This window comes from Barbus barbus, assembly GCF_936440315.1.
Source record: "Barbus barbus genome assembly, chromosome: 24".
Taxonomy (NCBI): domain Eukaryota; kingdom Metazoa; phylum Chordata; class Actinopteri; order Cypriniformes; family Cyprinidae; genus Barbus; species Barbus barbus.
The window spans coordinates 4262983-4278380 of record NC_136752.1 but is presented as its reverse complement, the minus strand read 5'-3'; positions in this window follow the sequence as shown (position 1 = coordinate 4278380).

Genomic DNA, 15398 nt, shown 5'->3' with positions numbered 1-15398 from the left:
ACTTCAATTCTTCAGACCCCGGCGTATGTGGCAAGGCATACAATCTATCACAGTTTACAAACCACCTAACTCTGTGCCCCCCTCCAGCTCTGCCTCCCTCCCAGATGAGCTCAATCACTTTTATGCTCGTTTTGATCAAAATAATAAGGAGATCTCACTCAAAGCTGAGCATCAACCCAGTGAACTGCCTCTCACACTCTCCACATCAGATGTCTACTCCACTCTGCGTTAGGTGAATGCACGGAAGGCAGCTGGCCCTGACGGAATACCTGGTCGTGTGCTTAAAGCCTGTGCGGAGCAGCTAGCTGGGGTCTTCACGGACATTTTCAATCTGTCCCTGGCCCAAACAACTGTCCCCACTATCTTCAAAACCTCCACCATCGTACCAGTACCGAAACATTCCACTGCCTCGGTCCCTAACGACTTCCGTCCTGTTGCACTCACCCCCATCATTGCCAAGTGTTTTGAGAAACTGGTTGCATCCCACTTAAAATCCTGTCTCCCTGCTACACTAGACCCATTCCAATTTGCCTATCGCCACAATAGGTCAACAGAGGACGCCATCTCAACAGCACTTCACTCTGCCCTCACCCACCTGGACAGTCAAAACACACATGTGAGAATGCTGTTCAAAGACTTCAGTTCTGCATTTAATACAGTAATCCCCTCCAAGCTGATCTCCAAGCTCAGCCAGCTTGGAATCAGCACACCCATCTGCAATTGGATTCTAGATTTTCTGACTAACAGACCTCGTCCGTTAAGTTAGATAACCTCTCCTCCTCCATCATCACCCTGAACACCGGCGTGCCACAGGGCTGCGTACTGAGCCCTCTCCTGTACTCCCTCTTCACCCATGACTGTGTTCCTGTTTATGGCTCCAACACCATAATTAAATTTGCAGATGACACCACGGTGGTAGGTCTGATCAAGGATGACGATGAATCAGCCTACAGGGATGAGGTGCAGCACCTGGCTGTGTGGTGTGCCACCAACAATCTACAGCTAAACACCCAGAAGACAAAGGAGATCATTGTGGACTTCAGGCGGACTAGGAGTCATGCACACACACCCATCTACATCAACGGAGCTGTAGTGGAGCGTGTGTCGAGTTTCAAGTTCCTTGGCATCCACATCTCTGATGACCTCACCTGGTCCCATAACACCTCCACTCTGGTCAAAAAGGCACAGCAGCGCCTTTACTTCTTAAGGAGCCTTAAGAAAGTTCACCTGAATCCCAGGATCCTTGTGGAATTCTACCGCTGTACCATTGAGAGCATACTCACGAACTGCATCTCAGTATGGTACAGCAATTGCTCCGCATCTGACCGCAAAGCACTCCAGCGGATGGTGAAAACTGCTCAACGGATCACTGGCACCCAGTTAACTTCCATTGAGAACATTTATTATAAGCGCTGTCTGGGCAGGGCAAGAAACATCATCAAGGATGCCTCTCACCCTAACCATGGACTTTTCACCCTCCTTCCATCCGGCAGGCGTTACAGGTGCCTACGCTCTCGCACTAGTAGGCTCAGGAAGAGCTTCTTCCCCGAGGCTGTGACACTTCTGAACGCCACACCACTAATCTAACTCCTGCACCTGCTTATTATTAATGCACTGGTCACAGTACTTTACACACATGCATTTGCACTACTCATATTTTGCACAGACTGCACATTGTCAAAGTTATTACACTATAAACTGTATAAAGTTGTTACTATACAAAGCACAGTAAACTATTTCTATAAAATATTGCACTACTGCTATTTTGCATAGAATACATTGTTCTATCAATATTTTGCACACTCATCCAGCTGTATTTATTTATTACCACTGTTCTCACGTTTCTGCCGTTCGTAATGTATATAATCCTACATTGCTCTGTTCATAATGTACATACAATCCCTACATTGCATTCCTATTTATATTCTGTATATACTCTGCTCAATACTGTATATAGCAATTCCACTGTACATTCTGTAAATCATATCTTCACTTACATGTATATAAAACACTATATTCTTGCACTTCTGGTTAGATGCTAACTGCATTTCATTAGCTCTGTACTTGTACTCTGCATAAATGACAATAAAGTTGAATCTAATCTAATCTAATTTGCATGGTAATATACATGACAGTGTTAATGTACTACTGTCAATACAACTACAACATGCTGAATATTTGCTACCGTACATATAACGTATATGAATAATCCCCATAGCATACATGATCACCCCGTAGCAGATCTATACAGGTGGAGCTGGGGAAGGTGGAGAGTTTCTGGAGTTGAGTTGAGTTTATTTGACACAAAAAAGTAGTAATTCACTGTTACAACCTTCATTGTCAAGGATAACACAATGAAGTTTCCATTGTGGTCCTTGCTTTAAAAAAAAAAAAAAAAAAAAGTGAGAGTGGAGTGCACTGCTACTGCTACACCAAACCCTGCCAAGTATTTGAATGTTGACCATCGAGCCCATTGGCTACCGATACAGGAGAGAATCAGCTGTGCCATGTGATAATGATGTCATATTGAGTTGCACCATCTAGAGTTTCATGCCAGAACTTTGTATTTCTGTCATGACAACTCTCGGAGTGATTTGCATAGTAATATACATGACAATGTTAGAGTATTTGGTCTTGGCAGAATAGATCTGTACCGAGACTTGCTACTGCCAATACATCCACCTTTACTATAATTTATCACGTTTTTGTCAGTCTGTGTCTCGTGTTCCCCCGCCTCTCGTGTCCATATTTGGTTTTTCTGTTCCTGTCCACGTTCCCTGCTCATTAGTTAATTAGTCCCTAGCCCTGTGTGTAATTGCCCCGCACCTGTTTCTGTTCTTCCTTGTTGATTTCTCCATGTTTATAAGCCCTGTGTTTCCCTGCCCCTGTGTCCGGTATTAAACGTCATGTGTGTTCTTCCAGCCCCGAAGCTCCACGTTCCATGTTATTGATTTTTGGAATAAACCTCTGAACTGCAAATCTCCGTGTCTCCTCGTTCCTTGCTCGAGTGCAACGTGACAGAATACCGGACCAACACAGTAAGCGGCGCTTCTCTTCCCCCGTTTTGTTTTCTGTTTTTTTGAAAAGTTTTTGTTTGTTCCTGTTTTTCTCCCCCTCTGCGGCGATGGAGTTCGTCACCCGCCTCCGCGCCCTTATCCTCCGCAAGCTGCCATTGGTGGAGTTTGCCGAGGAGTTCTGCGGGTTCGCGAGGAGTTCAGAGCTCCATGACGCGGCGATTCTCCACCTGTTCCGGCTCGGGGCCGGTTTCCACTCCCCCATCGACCTCCCAGACACCGCTGGATTGACCTGGAGGGAAGGGATATACCGGTGTCTGGGAGACATCCAGGCCCGAGCCGGAGCCAGCCCGCCGTCGTCCGTGGCTCTCCCGAGCCCGCCGCCGCTCACACTTCCAGAGCGCCCCCGTGAACCTGCGCTTCCAGAGCGCCCCCCCGTGCCGGCTCCACGCACGTGCCCTTCCGTGCCGGCCCCTCGCACGTGCCCTCCTGCGTCTCCGCTGGTTCCGTCCAGCTCCGCGCTGCCAGAGCGCCCGACAAGGCCCGCTCCTCAGTGGCTCCCAGGGAGCTTCCCCAAGAAATTTTTGTTTTGGGGGGGGTAAGAGGGTCACAGCCTGTGTGTCCGGGCCAAGGGCCAAGGCCACAGAACCCCTCGGGCGGTCCAAAAAAATAGGGCCCTGGCCTCCCGAGTCTCCTGTCCGGCCATGGCTCCCGGAACGGAGGCCGGTAGCCCTGCCTCCTGATCCCTGGAGGCCTCCAGAGCGCCCACCCCCCCTCCCCTTATTATAGTGTATGGCGTGAGGACACGCCTTCTGGAGGGGGGCGCAATGTCAGTCTGTGTCTCATGTTCCCCCGCCTCTCGTGTCCATATTTGGCCTTTCTGTTTCTGTTCCTGTCCTCGTTCCCTGCTCATTAGTTAATTAGTCCCTAGCCCTGTGTGTAATTGCCCCGCACCTGTTTCCCTGCCCTGTGTTTCCCTGCCCCTGTGTCCGGTATTAAACGTCATGTGTGTTCTTCCAGCCCCGAAGCTCCACGTTCCATGTTATTGGTTTTTGGAATAAACCTCTGAACTGCAAATCTCCGTGTCTCCTCGTTCCTTGCTCGAGTGCAACGTGACAGTTTTACTGTAGGCTTATTTATTGTGGTAACTTTTGTCTAACTTGTAGAATTTATAATAGATAATCTGTTAAAGGAATAGATTTTTCCCTATAGATTTATATTACAACTGTGGCATGTTGTAGCTATTGTTTCTAAAGGCTGTTGTTTCTCATAACAAATATGATATAGATTAATAAAAAAGTCATTATTGGCCTGGAAATTATTAATAGGCTAGCCTTATTATAACAAATGCTACAGTTAAGAACTATGGTGCTTTTTCATAAGAGCAAGTACAAGTCAGAATCGAGAGCCAATGGGTTCTTCTAATGATGAGTGATGGAGAAACCTGGCCTTCAGATATTCCAATGAGACTGATGAACTGTTAAGGAGTAAGAAATAAACAATATCAATAAAAGAAAACGATAAGTTAGATTGACTTCCCATGCCGTGTTGAATTAGAACATTCTGTCAAACTATAGCTTTAGTGTCTAAATAATATAAAATAAACGATATCCTATGTAAACAAGTAATTGATAACTAGCCTATTACTTTATTGCAGTTACGCAATCAACCAAATCTGCATGTGAGGTGTAAACATTTAAGCAAACAAACAAATAAATAAACCTTAAGAGGGAGCATGACCCGGGGTTCACTTCAACCCCCCCCAATGTTCAAACCAAAACTATGCCCCTGGACACGGTGTTCACCTATCGAGAAGAAACAATGCAACCTCGGCATCCAATCGCAGGCCTTCCGCTCCTCGACTTCTCTCCAGCGCTGGAAAGCTGATCCGATATGTACCCGGGTCCTACTTCTTGCCTTATCATTCCGCAGACCTTTTCCTCTTTTGTTTTTTATCTGCCATCTCTATCTTTCTGTCGCTCGGCTCGGTTGTTCACTGAATGCTCTCTCCTTCCTATCACGAGTAGACACGCCCCTTACTGCTGATTGGCTACAAGTTTGTTTTGGTACTCGGTCCCGACTCAATTTTCTAAAATGTTTTTGAAAAATTGCTTACCCTGCCTTTAAGGGATCTAAAATATGATCATGCAAAATAAGGCATTAATATGTGCTTTATAAGTACTAATAAAAAGTATTAAGTATTAAGAGTATTAAACATGTTTATATAAATGTAAGCTTTATTTATAATATAAAGTATAGTGTTATAAATGTACATACATTTAAAAAAAAAAAAAAAAATCAAACATTTTGGAGGATTTGATTGAAATGCGCCCTCATGGTGTTGCGAAAAGGGTCCATTAACAGGCAATCTGACCAATCCTGACCAATCTGGCCGAATCCGCCATCTTGCCCATCAAACAAATCAGAAAGAAGAGTAGATTAACTTTGGTGGACTTAAACTTGACGGTTGAAATAAACTACGTTCTGATGTTTATTTAACTGCTTAATATCATATCATTTCATTCATGATTTAAGTAAATATGAAAAGACAATTGGTTCACGTGTGCCACTTTAAAGTCACATTAAAGAGCCACAAAATGGTATTTTATTGCTTGAATTTCTTTCAAAATGACTAAATTTGAAAGCTGTGACTTTGTTTCATACCAGAAGTAACCTGCTCTGCCTTTTCTGTCAGCGTGTTGTCAGTTTCCTCTTTGCTCAGCGATGTATTCGTCACTGCGTGAGAATATGATGTGTAGTGTGAGAGTGGCATGGCTTGTCGGACATAGCAACAGTAGTGAAGGGGGGCGGGTTTTTGTGAACGGTCATAAATAACCGAATTCTCATTTTTGGGTGAACTATCTCTTTAACTGATTGTTCAGTAATATTAGTAATAGTAATAGTAGATTAGTAGTAATAGTCATATAGTAGTAATAGTCAAAGTTCATTGATCCTTTACAAACTTAACATATCAGGACAGACTAAAATATAACTGTGTTAAAGTTTGGTTGTTTGGATTTTGGAGGAACAGCTGAATGAAAGTCTGGGTTTGGAATGACAAAAGTTTCATTTTTTGGGTGAACTGCCCCTTTAACATCAACAATACTAACAAAGAGTATTTAACATGTTTATATTAATTTAAGCTTCTAAAGGTTCATTGCATTCTGGAATACATTACAAACAGTTAGCATAATGCTAGAGGACATGATTAAGGAAAGATACCAAATAAGGCATGTACCAAAACCACTTTAACTAGATTATACTGTGATAGTTTTGACCAATTGTGTTTGTTTTGATTTTGATTTGATTTGACCCAGAGGATTTTTTGTCCTCATGTTTATGGTCTCTCATATTTTGAAGATCTTTTAGTGTGTACCCAGCATTAGTTACCATCAGATCCCGGTCACTCTCGCGCTTCTTGCGTCATTGGAGACGGGGATCTAGAGGAGGCGCAGTTCAGTTCCCTCCGCTTTCACTCGTTCAACAAGCTGTGCGTTTCCTGAAAGGTTCTGGCAGGTTAACAGCAGAAAAACAGCCCTATCACTGGCCAGAAGAAATGGAGTGGGGGAAATTAAACCGAACCTCTGCAACCACACGGTAACGCGAGCGTCGATGAGGAGAGGGCTGAAGAAGTAAGTTACATAAACAGGAACACAACCGGCTTTAAATACATCGGATGTGCTTTATTATGCGTGTGTGTGTGTGTGTGTGTGTCTAAGAGAGAGATGAGGAGAGGATGCGCATGAGGTTTAGATTTGATATAGTCGTCGTTGAAGTAAAGACAGGAATAAATGACATCCTAAATGAATATTAAAGGATCGTATCCGTGAATAATTTCCCTAGATCAAAAGGCAGAGCAGTCACATGGGTGAAGAGAGAGAGAGAAAACCTGCAGCCTACAGAAATGGTTCATAAATTATCAATGTGTTGCGTATAACGATCTGCTTAATATCATATCATTTCATATCACCTGAATATTTCTTATGTTCATTTGGAGAGATCAGATGTTTAGATACGATTTAATAGACTTAAAAAAAAACATAAAAAAATGGTGCAGTTCATTTACATTCATATGTGATAGGCTATCTTACACCTTATTTACAATATGAATTGCAGTTATTAATAACATTAAAGGATTTTTAAGGTTTCAAAGCAAATTAGACATTTAACTTGTACCATCGAAAACATTTGTTAATTGTTGATTTGTTAATGTTGATTACCAAAATTTGACTTCATCCCTCCTTTTTTAAGCGAATTTACAAATAAAATGTAAAGTTTATACATCCATAAAAGCACTTATATTCATTTTAAAACCTGTGTTTATTATTTAAGGTATAACGTTGTTTTTTTATCATCATTTTTACAGTAAAAGGGTTTAAGGCATATCTTTGTCAAGGCATTGAATCTGGAATAATGGAATAAGTTAGTACTAGATTAATCATGTTATAATCCATTTTAGTCTTGTGGCTGTTTTATTAAAACAGTGAATATTTCAACATTTACCAATCGCACCATAATTGCAAGTGCTTCACTGTATCCCATATTTTTGCTTTTTTTTCTAGTAATCTCAACATTATGTCACACATGCTGTCAATTAATCTTAACTTGTACTGAACCTGGAGTATCCCTTTTACAATTACTAAAATCTGAACATGGTCAGATTGTGAGTTTGAGTGAGCCACATGTCCTTGTGCATCAACATCCACCATGAATGTGTGTGTTAGCCATGGGAGAATAATGTATGATGTGAATCTCATTTTAAGAATGAAAAAATACAATTTAAAACTGTTTATTAAAATATAGGTTTATAATCCACTGCCTAAAATGCATTAAAGGTGGTTTAAAATAGTAAATTTAAAGATGTTACTGTTACATTTAAATTCCTTACTCAAAAATTCAAATGCACTTGTTTTTTTTTTTTGTTTTTTTTTGCATGGCATATGCTGCAGCACTCTTATATCCTGCATCTTTTGAATCAAAAATCAGTGACATTCATTTGTGCATGTATTTTGTGTATTTTAGCCCTAATTTACTAAATGACTGCATGTATGAAATTGTGCACACTTTAGATCTTTTCAGTATTTCTGTTTAACTAGTGTTTAACTAGTGGTTCTTTATGGTTCTCAGCCTATGTCATGTGCATCTTTCCCGCAATGCATGCTGCTTGATGGCCTTAGCTGTCCATCTGAACTCCTTAATCAGGGTAGACACTAGACACCATACTGGATTTTACATGGATGACAACAAGGCTGTGAGAAACAGACTTACAGACTTTACAATGACATGCACTGTATAAAAGTCCTAGATCACAAGTATTTTCAAATCTCACAACTTTTAAAATAGTTTTACCAAGTTTCTGTCTACTGAAAGAAAGTCTTTTAAAGACTATTTATCAGCTGAAGAGCTGGCATGTTGTTAAATAACAGTACAATCCATCGAACACACTGTACTTCGTTACAACTTCATTTCAGTCCTGTCAAAAAGAAAATGTTGCTACTCTAACTAAAGGCTAGTTCACACTACAGGATTTTAAGCCCGATTTAAGCCCGATTTGCAAGTTAACGAGCTTGCCGACAGGTCGGGCTGTAATCGGGGGGAAATCTGCGGGTGATCGGCGCTTCGCGATCTTTATGTGTGAACTACATAACGATGCATCAAAGACGCTCGCTGACGCGTCACCGACACCTCGCCGACGCCAAACAAATATCTAGCATGCCAAATATCTGGACCGGTCGGCCGACTCGACATCACCTGGTGTCAGGTGTGGTGACGAGCTACAGCCAATGAGAGAGCAAGGCATGGGTTGAGGTCACCGGAAGAAAAACAACAGCAACTTCGTTGAAAGAAAAGGCTTATATTTTTGCACATAAGCATCTTTCACAGGCTTTTGGCTGCTATATTTTTTATTAACCGCCAATAGTTACTGTTTCCCTGACTGACAAACACTCACACTGCACTCTATCTCACGCAGTGAAAAACACATCTCAGAGCAGAGAGGAAACTGACCACACACTGACAGAGAAGACAGAATAGGTCACTGCTGATATGAAACAAGGTCTCAGGACTCTCAGCTTTTAAATCGAGTCATTTTTAAAGAAATTCAAACAATAAATACCTTTTTGTTGCTCTTCAATGTGTTGTGACAGATCACTAGTATTGCCTCAGTTCAAACACGTGAACCGATCGTCTTTTCATATTTACTTAATGCACGAAATGAACATGAATAAACATCAGAAGGTGTTTAATTTCAACCACGGAACACACCATTTTAAGTCCACCGAAGTTAATCTGCTCTTCTGTCTGATTTGTGGTTAAGGCTAGAAGGGATACAGCTGCGGCTACTGGGCATGCGCATTCACATATTTTCCGAGCCGACAATATAACGTGAAACCAATGAAAAGGGTTTTAAAAAGCACATAGCGCCATAGTTTCATCACTTTGCCAGTGTCGCAGTGACGGATTTTTTGCAGTAAAGGACCTGTCATAGTTTAATGAGTGGAAGATGACATGAAGCTTGCGGTTAACCTGTATTGTAAATAGATGAGCTGCATGTGCAGCTCCCGATCGAGGCGAAGTTCATTTTGTCCACAGAATGATAAAAGCACACTTTTTAACATTATTTTATTATTTAACACTCAGCATTTAACTTGAGCGCTGCAAGCCATGCATACAGTGCATGACCAGATTTTCTGGTAAGCAAAACAAGCACTTTTAAATACCTCAGCTTACTGCCGTTACCATGGCAGCCAACAGCAGCACAGCTTAACCCTCAGCACATATTTATATTTAGTTATATTGAAAAACTTTCAATTCAGTCGACCTTTTTCACCCCGTTTTAACGCATTTCTGTGAAGACTGGCCAGCTGCCAGGCATGTTCTGATTGGTCAGATCACCTCTCAATCAAGCTCTTTGCGAACGGTCAATTCTCGCGTGTTTTTATGACAAAACGTGGTTTAGGGTCCGAATCGAGTAGTTGGGTGACAGAGTTGTTGTCAGCTCGTGTAGTGTGTAATCCCTGGTTGCGGATAATTTACATAGAGTCACGTAGTGTGAACACCACAACGACTAAAAGACAGACAATCAAGTCATGCAGTCTGAATGGCACAACGATCTGCCAACGTGTAAAGTCCTATAGTGTGAATTTGGCTTAAGGTCTATAGTTTCTCTTCTTCTCCGTCTACTAGAGAAGACTGATATACATTGCTTTGAAATCACTAGATAATACGAATAGTTAAAATTTAAAAATACATTTTTGGGGGTGCAGAGATTTGAAACTACCTACCTACCTGCTCAGGATGACCTACCAGTAGTAATATTTCTGTCATGACACCTCTGGGAGGGATTAGCATGGTAATGTAGATGACAATATTAATGTAAAGATCTGCTACGCTGCTGTTTCTGCAGTACTGAGACTTGCTACTGCCAATACATCCACAACATGCTGCTATGAGCATGTAAGAAATACTGCTGCTGCACATATAACATATATGAATATCCCCCATATAGCATACATGATCATCTCATAGCAGATCTATACAGGTGGAGCTGGGGAAGGGGGAGGGTTTCTGAAGCATGCTGCAACTGCCGCAAGCACTAGCCAAGTATTTGAATGTTAAGCAGCAAGCTCATTGGCTGCTGAGACAAAAGAACCAATCAGCTGCACCATGTGATGATGTCATTGAATTGTCAGATTGAGTTAGACCTATCGGACTGTGCCATCTAGAGTTTCATACCAGAACTTTAGATTTAACGCACAAACCTATCCCTAACACTGAGCCTTTGCTTCACAAGGCCTAAAAGATTTTATGCTTTCACAAGCATGAGTGTGTAAGACAAACTGTCTACAGAATAATACATTTAGAGGGATAGTTTATACAAAAATGGAAATTATGTCATTATTGACTGACCTTTCTGTTGACCTCATATGCGGAGTCCAAACTAACCTTTTGCTACACAAGCCAATGGTTGGTGATTTGAGAAAATTTACTGGCCATAAATATTTTTAGTGGCCATGAAACTGTATTTGTATTAGGCTCTTTGATGTTGTCAACTGGCAATATCACCGTTTTACCAATGGTGATTGTGACTCATATATTATTCTTAGTGAGTGGTCATTTATTTCTTCAGTGGAACGCGATAAGTTCATTTTTAAGTCTATTTATAGTCTTCAACAAGCTGTAGAGAAAAGTGAGCAAAAGAGGCACTTTTTACATGGATGATACAATCTTATATATTTTCTCACAGGCTTTGACCAGTACACTATTAAAAAGCATCACTTTTAGAGTCAAGTCTTAAACTGAATAAAATTGCCTCAAACAGCATAGGATGCAAGCTTTCTCACCCTCAAGGACTTGAGTCTCAATGGTGATAGCCTGCCCACACAAAGAAGCCTTCAAACATTTTGTTTTACGTGTCCATCGCATACACCAAATGACTTCTTTGCTTACAGATCAGAACCCAGCCGATGATCTTTTCACCAGGTCTGTGGCTGAGTCACATCTCACCATCACTGTATGGTTTAAAGCAGTGGTTTTCAATTGTGGCCCTGGGGACCCACTGCTCTGCATATTTTGTAGATCTCTCTTATTAGACACACTAAGTTCAGTTTGGAGTTCTCTACTAATGAGCTGATTATCTGAATTTGAATCAGAAGGGAGACAAATGTGCAGAGCAGGACTGAAAGCCACTGCTTTAAAATACATGCCCTGTACAAGCATCCTCAGCCTGAAGCATGTGTTCTTTGGACTGGCTCATGAAATAGATTGAACTAGGCCCACATATAACTTACAAGTTTTGCTAGCCATATTAATGAAGGAGGACTTGTCTCTGAGTGGTTTCCTGGCTTTTCTAGAACAGCAGAAATGTATGTTAACATACAGTATATTTATCTTTAAGAATGGTTGTACTAGTAAATTTGTAAAAAAAAAAAAAAAAACACACATAACTCACACACATTAGTAACACTGGCGTGATGCTGGAGAGAAAGAAATACATACTGCTGACTGTAAAGCACTGTAACGACAAAGGTGTTGGTAATTATAATTGCCAGACCATATGAGTGTCTGCAAGAAAATTTAGAAAAATCATTACTTTCAGAGACAGAAAAATAAATATTTTTATTTTCCATAGCCAACGGTACATAAAGTTATTAAAAAATTAATGACACTCAAGCCAAACGGAGAAATGTGGATTTATTATTATTATTAGGGGTTCAAGTGCATAGTGCTGAAACGTCTTAGGTTACGTATGTAACCCCAGTTCCTCGAAGGAACGAGACGCTGCGTCAGGAGACGCTTTGGGGAACGCCTACAGCGTAACCGGCTCTGAATACCAATGAAATCTGTCCAATACATGGGAGGGACGTCACGGGCGAGGTGACGTAATGACCAGCTGGTATAAAAGCACGTGCGGTGCAACTGGCGTCAGCTTCTAGAATGAAGCAAGTGCTCGTTCTCGTTCGAGGAACTGGGGTTACATACGTAACCTAAGACGTTCCTCTTCAGGAACTCGAGCTGCATCAGGAGATGCTTTGGGGAACGAGATGCCCACGGCTCCAGACTTCCAAGTCCCTGCCCTGTGTGTATCCATACGGAGCACAGCTAGGGCAAGAGAACGGAAGAGCCTGGAGTGGCTCTCATGTCCAGGCCATAAAATCTGACAAAGGTCAGGGGCGTGGACCATCCCGCAGCGTTGCAGATGTCCTGGATAGGGACACCTGCGAGAAAGGCCGTGCAGGCCGCCACACTCCTTGTGGAATGAGCCCTGACTCCCATGGGCGAGGGGAGATCAGAAGACTCATAAGCCATCTGAATTGAGGGTCTGCTTAAGACTCATAAGCCATCTGCCACCAGACTGAGGGTCTGCTTGGAAGCAGGAAAACCTCTCTTAGTGGGACCAAAGCAAATAAGCAGTTGGTCCGCCTTCCTCCACAAGGCAGCTCTGTGGACATATGCGTCCAGTGCTCGCACTGGACACATACGATTTAGCCTCAGCTGGTCAGGCTCCCGAAAGGGAGGAGGACTAAAGGCCTGCAGCACGACAGGCTGTGGTGTGACAGAAGGAACCTTGGGGACATACCCTGCACGAGGGTATAGAAAGGCTTTGGCCATGCTAGGCGCAAAGTCCAAATGGGTAGGGGCCACAGAAAGGGCCTGCAAGTCCCCAACTCTCTTCAGAGAAGTGATCGCCAGAAGAAACACGGTCTTCAGGGTGAGATGGCGATCTGAGATCTCCTCAATAGGCTCGAAGGGAGGCCTACAGAGAGCGTTCAACACCACAGCCAAGTCCCAGGGGGGAACCCGGGACCGTACCGGAGGCCTTAGCCTCAGTGCACCACGGAGGAAACGTGTAACTAGGGGTTGTCTGCCCACTGTCAGTCCACCAAGAGGGGTGTGGTAAGCAGAGATTGCCGCCACATAGACCTTCAAGGTGGAGTAGGCTAACCCTGCGGAGAGTCGAGCCTGCAGGAACTCCAGCACTGTACCAACCGGGCAGTTAACTGGGTCGAGCTGGCGATCTCCGCACCATGAAGTGAAGAGTCTCCACTTCAGGGCGTACAGTTTCCTCGTAGAGGGAGCTCTGGATTGGAGAATGGTCTCAACAACCTCGGTTGGGAGACCGGCAGCTATGAGCTGTGCCCCCTCAGGGGCCACACCCACAGCTTCCACAACTCCGGGCGGGGGTGCACAATGGTGCCTCCTGCACAATGGTGCCTCGGCCACGTCTGTACCATGGCATCCAGCCCCAATAGAGCTGGATGACGTAGAGAGTACCAGAGGGGACATTGCGCTGACTCTTGAGTGGCGGAGAGGTCCATCTGAGCCTGGCCAAACACTCTCCAGATCTGCTTCATCACCTCGGTGTGAAGCATCCATTCCCCGGATGACAGCCCCTGCCTTGACAGGGTGTCTGCTCCCATATTTAGGTGCCCAGGGATGTAAACCGCTCTCAGTGAGAGGAGTTTGCCCTGGGCCCACGCAAGGATCTGGTGTGCCAACCTGTACAAGGGGCGTGACCGCAGACCTCCTTGGTGTTGATATAAGAGACCACCGATGTGTTGTCGGTGCGAACTAACACATGGTGACCTCTCAGGTCTGGGAGAAAGTGTTTCAGAGCCTGAAACATGGCCAGCATCTCGAGCCTGTTGATGTGCCAGGCGAGATGATGACCCCTCCACCGACCGTGGGCAGAGCGGCCACTCATGACCACTCCCCAACCGGTGAGGGATGCGTCCGTCGCTAGTGTTTTGCCGCGTCAAGGAGCTCCCAACACCAGGCCCTGGGACAAGAACCAAGCCAAACTCCACGTTTTTTTGTCACGTGACCTCAGATTGAGGTCTTACATATGTGTATCAAGTTTGGTGTAAACATCTCATTCCGTTCAAGAGTTATAGCCATTTTAGAAAAGGTGGCCCCATTTCTTTTGAACATTTTGGTGTCTCTGTGCGACGGTGAGTTGAAAACTCAACTTTGTTTGATAATTATTGATATTCACTCTCCAGAGAATTTTTCTGCACCAAACCAGGTTCTGATTGAGCAAAAAAACTAGAACTACTTTGCAAAAGTAGGTTTTTCAAAAAATTCTTAATAGCCAACAATATTGCCAGGGTGGCGATCAAATCTGTTGTGCGTTTTGGTCGTCTTGAGTCAAGGATTCTGCAAAGAGTGGTTTAGGAGTTATCGATCAGGGCAAGCCTTGGTGATGTGGTAGACGGGGCGGGAACTACCATCCCTCATAGTTTCAGGTCTCTACACCTTATGGGTTGGTCTGCCTGGTCAATTTTAGGTCAGAATAGTGATCTTTGAAAATCTTAATAATTACAATAGGGTTCCTCTTCAGGTCAGGAGACGCTTTGGGGAACGCCTACAGCGTAACCAGCTCTGAATACCAATGAAATCTGTCCAATACATGGGAGGGACATCACGTGCGAGGTGACGTAATGACCAGCTGGTACCAACCGGCGTCGGCTTTCTGTCATTCAGCTAAGCGCTCTGTGTCTTGTACGTCTTATTTACTGTTGTCTGTCCGTTTTGCAATGTCAAAGAGGCTTTGTAAAACTAAGTTTTGGAGGAGTGAGGCACAATACCGTCGCTCTACCCCAGCGGGGGCTACCCTCATAAGCCCTGGTCCACCACCATCAGGGCTTCTTGGCCGAAGACCTCCTCGCCTGAAGCATGGTTCGCAGATCCTGCTTAGGCTGAGAGGTCCCCGGCCGCGCACCCTTCTTTCCCACCCCTCTTACGAGGGGCCAGGACGCGGCAAGAGCTGCTCTTGCCCAGCAGCCCCGAGAGCCAGAGAGCGGCAAGGGAGAAACCGCCGGAACGCCGCCGCCTGCTTCCTGGCCTCCTGGTGCCTGCTGACAACCGAGTCAACAGCGTCACCAA